Raw genomic sequence first — 9,469 nt, forward strand, 5'->3', positions numbered from 1 at the left:
TTCTGAATATTATTATACTTGATAGTGAAAATAATCATAATTTGTTGAAACTTATATTAGTTCCCTATTGTTACTGTAAGAGATGATCACACATTTAGTGGCTCAAAACAACACACATTTATTATCACAGTTCTGGAGGTCAGAGTACCAGAAATAGGCCTTACAGGACTACTATTAAGGTGTTGGCAGTGTTGATTCCTTCTGAAGGTTCCAGGGGAGAATTCATTCCCCGCCTCTTCCAGCTTCTAGAAGCCATCAGCATTCCTTGGCTCGTGGCCTCACCCTCCTCTGCTACTCATGCTGATCTCCTGCCTCCCCCTTCTAAGGATCCTCGTGATCACACCAGGCCCACCTGGCTAACCCAAGATAATCTCCCATCTCAAGATTCATGTTTTCTTCACACCTGTGAAGTCCCTTTTGCCATACAGGGTAATATTCACAGGTTCCAGAGATTGAGGCATGTGTTTTTACATCATGAGTGTTGTGGATTGAATGTGTGTGTCTCCTCCAAGAGCATGTATCACAGTCCTAACCCCCAATGTGATGGCGTTCAGAGGTGAGGTTATTCACCAGGGCTCCACCTATATCACGAGGATGGAGGCCCCGTGAACGGATTAGTGCTATTATAAAAGAGACCTTAGAGAGTGCTTTGGCTTCTTTCAGCCACAGAGAAAAGCTGGTTGCCCATGAGCCAGGAAGCAGGTTCTCAGCAGACACTGAGTCCTTCAGTGCCTTGACTGTGAACTCCCCTGCCTCCAGAAGTGTGAGAAATAAATATTTACTGTTTAAGCCACTCAGTCTATAGTATTTTGTTATAGCAGCCCAAATAGGCTGAGACAGTAGGTTTTATTATTATTCGGGTATGGTGAGGGAGATGGGTCAGGAGATGACTGCCATTATGTAGAGAGTGTGTACTCACAGTTCAAAAGCGGAGGTCACACCATGCCAAGCAGGGCCACGTGGGGAAGTGCCAGGATGAGTTGGGAGGCAGAGGGAATGAGAAGAAAATGTGGGCAAGAGACTTTATTATGGATTGTGAGGGGGAAATGTAGGACAGGCAAGCAGGTGTAGTACTACCCATTTTAAGTAATTTCACCGGGGTCTAGGGCATCGTGGCTATTTCTAGTTGTTTAATATCTGTCCCTGGGCTGATTAGGGCAGGGGGATAGTGGCTGTGCAAGTGAGAGCTAGATAAAGGGGGTCACTGGGGGAATGGGCTTTGGATTGGTGGCTTGCATACAAAAGGCATACTTGCAGGTAAGTCCCTTACTACTACTAGGAACTGACCAGCCCTGGGAGGGGGAGTCTCTCCAGGATCAGCAAGACCCCAGAAGTCAAAACATCAGAGAATACAGAAACTAGAAAGGCATGATTAGAAGAACATGGACATCCTGTAATGTAAGCATGACATTCAGTGTGTTATGTTCAGTTTACAGGACGAGAAATTTGAGACTCAGACATTAAGTAACAATTGTCACACAGTCTCTAAGAGGTAGAGACAGAATTCAAAGCCAAATCTGCCCAAATACAGCTCATTCTCCTTAAATAAATGTCGATATCCACGATTTTACAGATCACAACCATTTATCAATGAAAACAACTCTATACAGGTAAGGGAGGCATCCTTCATGAATTCGTCCTCCCATTGCCACAATTCTTGCAGTTCATCAAACAATCTGAGCCAGTCTTCACTTCACGAGAAAAGCTATCTCCAAATGCCGAGGACATAAACAACTATAGAATATAATGACTTTATGGCAGAAAATCTCCTACGATGTGGAAGAAAGGAGACCTTCGACCTTCGTCATCTTTCCCTGTCGTGGACGTCTTCTCAGTGTGTCGAGGTATGTTCCGTGACTTCCGTGGAAAGGGCATGGCTGTGTCCTTCTATGCATTTTGCAGTCATTCCCATCTGCAAATACCATTCCTTCCGTAAATAACAGTCACTTGTTAACTCCAGGAGCTATTGACTTCCCTTTCTTCAATACACACTTCTGTGGGCTTGCTGGCTGCTTCCTCCTTGCAGCCATGGTAACCGTTGTTGGGTAATGCATGGTTGCCAGGCTCCTGAACGGGAGTGAGATTTTTTTTAAACCTGATGTCACATCCAGGACAAACAAGAGAAGTCCTTTTAGCCATATAGGACTCCTATATAACCAGAGTCTTTTAGAAGAGAGTCGTGTGACCTAAGGCATCCCCTCCAACTACTTTGGTAAGGGTCCTCCACCCGCAGAGATCTGTCTCTATTGTGAGTTGGAGAAAAAATGATCAGAGATGTTATGCATAAAATGCCTGCTGTGCCGGCATCCACAGGTGGACCAAAATTCAGTGAATGCTCACAACTGCCTTAAACATAGGTACTACTATAATTGCCGTTTTACAGATGAGAAGAGCTAAAATTTGGAACATCGAGCCCGATGTCCAGCAATGAGAGTGAAGCTGGGATTTGGACCCGTGTGAATGATTCTAGGTCAGAGTGTGTGCTGTAAAATGCTCTTGCTGGTTCACCTGAAGTTTAGGGCACATACCATTTTCATTATGTGTATTTTATTACCCACTAGCTTTCTTGTTCTAGAGGTGAAAGGATAGGCTCTCTTCTTCTCAGTGAGTGAGCTTACACCCAGAAAATGCAGACTTTCAGGAAACTGGCAAAACCAAGGCAAACTTTCTCTAACAAGGAGAAAGGGAGAACTCTTGACCAAAAGAGAAGGTAAAGGGCAGCTGTGACCAACTGCAACACCCCTCCCCTCCACACACACACACACACACGCACACACTGTGGGAGGTGCACTGCCCTGATTCCACCTGGTGGATGGCAGGGGCAGTGCTGGGCCTCTCTGGAGTCTCTGAGCCTTTCCATTTCCTATAAGCTGGGATGGTCCTGCTATGGAGGCTGGCCGGACATTCTGGCCTGTGATGGCATAATTCACCTACCAATGATTCAACAACACACAGCTAGAGTCTAATCACACTCAGACATTCAAAATCTACCACTTCACTGCAATGCCGCATCAGCCAGCTTTACAAGCAAGGTGTCAGCATGCAGACTGTGTTAGTCCATTCTTGCACTGCTATAAAGAAAGAAATGCCTGAGACTGAGGAATTTACTTTAAAACAGGTTTGATTGACTCATGGTTCTGCAGGCTGTACAGGAAGCATAGCAGCTTCTGCTTCTAGGGGAGGCCTTAGGAAACTCACAATCATGGTGGAAGGCAAAGCGGGAGCAGCTGTTTTCCACGGCAGGAGCAGGACCAAGGGAGCAGAGAGGTGCCACAGACTTTTAAATAACCAGATCATGTGAGAATTCACTATCAGGACGATAGCTGCAACGGGGGTTGGTGGTAAAGCATGAGAAACTGCCCCCATGATCCAATCATCTCCCACCAGGCCCCATCTGCTACACTGGGAATTGCAATTCAAATGAATCTGGGTGGAGACACAGATCCAAACCATATCAGAGACCAAAGAAGGACAATCTTCCCATAAAGTTATATTTGCTTAAGGGGTTCCCAAAGTGGATTTTCCTGGGGGCCTCTTCTGTGGCAGCATGTCACTACACTGTGTCAGCACGTCACTATACTGTGGCAGCATGTCACGACACTGTGGCAGCACGTCACGACGCTGTGGCAGCACGTCACTACGCTGTGGCAGCATGTCACGACGCTGTGGCAGCACGTCACGACGCTGTGGCAGCATGTCACGACACTGTGGCAGCACGTCATTACACTGTGTCAGCATGTCACGACACTGTGAGGCATTATTCCCTGAACTATCTGCACCTTATTGACACTCAGATGTAGGCTGACATTCTTAACCCATGTGAGAGTTTTTAGATTGGCAAGAACAAAAATAAACGTGAACAACCACACACAGAATTAGGAGAAATAAAAAATAAGCTGTTAATCAAAAGAAAAAAAATGAACTGCCAAAAAGGATATGAAAGTAGCCAGTCTTATTCTTAATGAAAGAAATGTAAAATCAGTAAGATGTTATATTTGTTTATCTGCCCTAGAAAAAAAAAAAGTAAAACTCTTCTGTAGACAGTATAAGAAAACATTTATATATGCTGTAGTGAGAGTATAAATTGGTTTAATTATTACAGAAAGACATCTTGGAAAAAATACCACCTTAAAAGCAATAGATTAGATAGTTAGATAAGATAGGTAGAGCTAGGTAGGCACGCATACACACACACACACACACACGCACACACACACACGGAGTAAAAAACATACAGTAATTCTCTCTTCTTCGCAGTTTTGCTTTTCCGTTACCTGAAACCATGTTGTCCAAAATATTATAACTGTGTTCAACTATGGTCCAAAAATATTACACACAATAAGGTACTTTGACAGAGAGAGAGAGAGAGAGAGCGCCCATATTCACATAACTTTTATTAGAGCATATTGCTATAATTGTTCTATTTTATTATTAGTTATTGTTGGTAATCTCCTACTGCGCCTAATTTATACCTTAAACTTGATCATAAGTATGTATGCATAGGAAAAGACAGTATCTAGAAGGTTCTGAACTACGTGGTTTCCACATCCACTGGAGAGCTTGGAATGTACCTACGGCAGGTGAGGGGAGACTACTGTGTATATACTGCATGTCCTTTGACCCAGCAACCCAACTTTCAGGCATGTAATCTGAGGTGATTAAGAATGTATGACCAGGCTGAGTGCAGTGGCTCACGCCTGTAATCCCAGCACTTTGGGAGGCTTGCAGATCACCTGAGGTCAGGAGTTCGAGATCAGTCTGGCTAACATGGCAAAACCCCGTCTCTAGTAAAAATACAAAAATTATCCGGGTGTGGTGGTACATGCCTGTAACCCCAGTTACTCAGGAGGCTGAGGCAAGAGAATTGCTTGAACCTGGAAGTAGGAGGTTGCAGTGAGCTGAGACTGCGCCACTGCGCTCCAGTCTGGGCGATAGTGCGAGACTCTGTCTCAGAAAAAAATAAAAAAACAACAACAAAAGGAAAAAAGGATGTATGACCAATATACCTGAAAAGATGCTTAACCTCATTAGAAATCAAAAACATGCAAATAAAACACAAGGTTCCATTTTTAATCGAAGTGGCAAAAATCAAAAGTTTGATCATATAAAGCGTGGGCGAGGCTGTGGTGGCATACGTGCCCTCAGCCGCTCTCGGGTGACAGCGTTATTTTGCAGCTACTTTGGTGGGCAAAATGTTTTTCCTCTACGACCTAACATTCTGAATCTCCCCAGAGAGACATTTGCTGCACACGTGCACAAGGTGAAGATTGAATGCAGCATTGTCTGTCTCAGCAAAAGCTAAACACGACCCAAATATCCAGGGATAAGAAAATAGCTCAATAAACGTCGGCTTATCCTTATTATGGAATCCCACACAGCAGTTGCAGATCTTCGTGTGTTGACGTGGAAATGTCTCCAAGACATACTGCCAAGTGAATGTACAGCATGTTAACATCTGTGCACCACTCGGTGTCACAAATGAAAACGATTCAGCGTATCTATCTATCTATATCTCACTTAGGTATCTGAAAATACACGTACGTATGTTTCAAAAAAGGGTACACATTAACCAATAATAGTGGGTGTCTCTATGATGGCTGTAACAACTCGATTGAAGCTGGTTAACGAGGACTTTCATCTTCCCTGTTTTCAGTAAGTTTTTATCAAGAACACATGTTCGTTTACAGTATGTATAATTTTAAAATGTTTTAAAAAGTAACTGTGAAGATTTCACTACACTAATACTTACCAAGGCATTATTTGGTATAGTGAAAATTTGGAAATAGCTTAATTGTCCAACTACAAAGTATTTAGTTAAATATATTATGGGAGATCTCGATAGATTACAACACAACCATCAGAAAAATATTTAGAAGTCCAGTAAACAACCGAGAGGAAATGTTCAGAATAATGATCAAGAGAAAAAAGCAGATTACGCGACAGAGTGCACCTCATCAAACACCTGTCAACTCCAGGGTCCAGGGCAGAGATGGCAGATTCCAAAAGCAGAGCATGCTGGCCCAAAGGCTAAAGGTTCAGTAATACCGAAGTCAGCAATGTTGGTGACTAAAGTCACCATCGTGCAGAGACAACAGAAAACTGAGGGCCAAAGAAATTGGGAAGAAAGCCAGGCCGGATGGCTGGATCAAGGATGGAGGCAAAGTGCTAAGGGTGCTGCTGCCTTTGACGAATCCCATCTGCGCCTCTCCTCCTTCCACATCCTTCTGGAGTAGGCCCAGCTGTGCCCAGGGTCTGATCCCAGGGACTGATCATCTGGAGTCTGCAGGAGGTCTGGGCCTCGCCCTCTAACTGCTTGAGCAGGGACCGGGTCAGGCAAAGGACAATGGCCTCCACCTGCTGGGAGATCTTTCCAGACCAGAGAGTGGAACCTGCAGAGTGCAGAGGCCTTCTGGTTTGCTGGACAGTGGTGTGCACTCCAGGCTGCACTCTTCATTCCTCCGTGGAGTAAAAAGCCCCGCTCCACCTCCTCAGCAAGGCTAGGTTGTGAATACCCTCTCCTCTGACGTGTTGAGAAACGGGTCCACATTCATTCAGTCACGAGAAATGTCACTCAAAATGGAAGTTTCCTCCTTGAAAGTCAAGAATGAATGTTAGAAAATTAAGTGGTGGAATTAGTCAAAGAGCAACCCCTTAGTGGAACAGATTTGACATTACGGAAAAGGAACAGAGAGAAGGAGAGAGAACAGAAAAAGGGGGTGGGTGGGTAAAGGGGGGAGAGAGAGAGCGAGCTTGATTTCTGCGTTTATAGAGGACAATGTGGTTTTGTCTAACCGCCTGCTGCAGCAGGGCTGGGGCACGAGGGAATCTGTGCCCTCCTATGTGGTGGAGGGTAGGAGATCAGAAAGACGAGAGGCTGGGGAGAGGGCGAGATCTGTAAATACAGCTGAAAAATGATCAGGCTTCTAAGCACAAGGCGTTTATGGTTTAAAAAAATTAAAATTAAAAATTTAAATAAGTTAAAAAGTTTAAAACATTAAAATAAGCAATGGAACCAACCACCTAACACGTTCGAATCCCGGCATGAGTTTGAGGATCCAGGAGTGGAAGAACTGAATGGGGAGAAACAAGGAAGATGCGTTTCTGCTGCAGGAGCCAAATGTCAAGTGTCAGACATGATTCCTGAGGCTGGGAGCCTCTGAGTTCAACTCATTATTTCCATTCGTTCTTTTTTTTTTTTCTACTGTGTTTCAATACCTTTTCCTCCTCCGGCTTTTCTACCTGCGTGAAATACTTACTGGTGGTGAAGGGGAGGAACAATTCCAAGCCTGTTGTTTGTTGTACAAGTGGACTCTTGCATGGAGAGGAAGCTCAGGAACCGGGTGGCTGGGCAGGAGGGCCGCTGTGTGCCAGGTTCCAGTAGACTTGCAGACCTGCCCAGGGCAAGCGGAAGAACTGGTGAAACCTGCACGCCTGCTTTGAAGATCTCAAGAACAATTTGCTTTGCTTCTATGGTTAAGCCTGCAAACATATTAAAAGCTTTTCTGGGTGATTTGTCAATGGATTTAGTTAAACAGTTTAGAGCCTGACCCTGGGAATCAGTCTGTGCTTTAGAGCAACACTGACACCACGTGTTTGAATCTTTAGGACTGAAAGGAAAGTAAGATCATGAATGGAGGAGCAAGGAGAGGATCCCAAATATAGCAGCTCTCATTATGAGGACGCACTCATTTTACCCACTGAGGCTCTGAAAGGGTCAGCGGTGATGAGCTGGTCTGGCCTCTGCCTGCTGCACCCAAAATTGAATGTGGGTGTCTGTGATTCTTGGAGTCCTTTTAGGTAGAAAAGATTATTCAGGGACTATTTTGATTTTAAAAATTAATATTCAACTTATTGAAGCTAATTCTTAAGTTTTTAAAGTTCAGCTTCTAAACCTTATTACTTTATTTATTAGGAAACTGTATGCTCAACATGCACTAAGTGTAGTATTTGGGAAAGTCTGTCGATCAGAAATGAAAATATTCAGAAAGAAACCTGAATATAAAAAATGGAAAAAGTACACTTACAATATTTAAGGGGCTAATTAAATTTGCTATGGGATCCCTTCAAATATTGACATTTCCTTTACGGATTTATTATATTCAGATCTTTTCAAGGGTATCTGACTGAGAAGCTTCCCCAAATACTTAGATAACTTTTAAAAATCATATAAAATAAACATAAAAATAAAGCAGCATGTTAAGTTGCTGAAATGACCACATATTGTTTTCAAATTTTGAAAACATCCTTTCAGTTTAATATCATAAATGTAAATAACTAAAAAACATGTAACATTAGAATCATAAGACTCATAAGACTTCCAAAGCACTGTGGGAGGCCGAGGTGGGTGGATCACCTGAGGTCAGGAGTTCAAGACCAGCCTGGCCAACATGGTGAAACCCCATCTCTACTAAAAATACAAAAATTAGCCAGGCATGGTGGCATATGCCTGTAATCCCAGCAACTTGGGAGGCTGAGGCAGGAGAATTGCTTAAACCTGGGAGGCAGAGGTTGCGATGAGCTGAGATCGCACTCCAGTCTGGGCAACAGAGTGAGAATCCATCTCAAAACAAACAAATAAACAAACAATTAAACAAAAGCAGTGCATTCCATTAGAGGACAAGTGGTCTATCAGACATTGAGAGGAGGTGTGGCCCTCCCTCTGCCTTATTTCTAAGTTTCGGCTAATTTTTCCTAAAATTGGTATCAAAAACTTTGCTGATGCAGCATTTTAAAAATAATGCATTGAGAAACCAAAACTTATGGTTCTGCCTCTTAAACTGGCAGAACAATTATGGAAAATCAGCCAACTTTTGTCTCTCCCTTCAGAAATGTTGCTGAGCACAACCGGTTCATCACTTCCCTGACCTCCTCCTCACAACCATTTGGTTCCTATGGCCTAAAAGTGTGTTGTGTAATTACTGCTAGGACTTTCTATCTAGTCACTGTAAGTTTTGCTGCTGGCACTTTTACTTGGATTTTTAATTTGGATTTGCATTTATTTGACTTGCTTGTGTACCAGTGCCAACTAAATTATAATACAATGGTTTCTCATTACTTAGAATTTTTATTTTAACCTTGCTTAAAGTTCTCTTTTGGACTTAATTAGATTCTTAATTATATAATCATGTTTACAATCATGTTAGCATCTCTGGGCAGTCACAACTGTGTCATGATGGTTACTTGACAAATATTGATTGTAGGGGACTGCTGATTTGCACATGTCTTCAGTTTCAGAGATGTCCAACTGTGGGTTGGTGGGGAACACGTCTCAGATCTGAGGAAACATGGGACATCACAGAGTATCTGAAAGATTAAATTGGGAGTCTAGCATACAGAACACTCATAGCATCTATTTTTTGGTTCTTCATAAATGTTAATTCCCCTTTTCTTCTCCCAATACTAAACTTTAGGTGACTCGACTCACGTACATCTTCCTCCTGCGAAAAGCAACGCATTGGGGAATAGTCGA

General features: G+C 43.2%; 1 long non-coding RNA gene across 1 annotated transcript; it reads right to left on the minus strand.

Annotated features, from left to right (window-relative positions):
• Positions 1-1,567: 1,567 nt before the first annotated feature.
• Positions 1,568-7,733, minus strand: LOC110743365. Its single transcript, XR_002522320.2, has 2 exons — positions 7,257-7,733; positions 1,568-2,067 (listed from the first exon to the last, which is right to left on the minus strand). It is a non-coding gene; the product is annotated as an uncharacterized LOC110743365 (long non-coding RNA).
• Positions 7,734-9,469: the final 1,736 nt, after the last annotated feature.

The sequence above is a fragment of the Papio anubis genome, chromosome 3 (genome assembly GCF_008728515.1).
Source record: "Papio anubis isolate 15944 chromosome 3, Panubis1.0, whole genome shotgun sequence".
In the NCBI taxonomy this organism is placed as follows: Eukaryota; Metazoa; Chordata; class Mammalia; order Primates; family Cercopithecidae; genus Papio; species Papio anubis.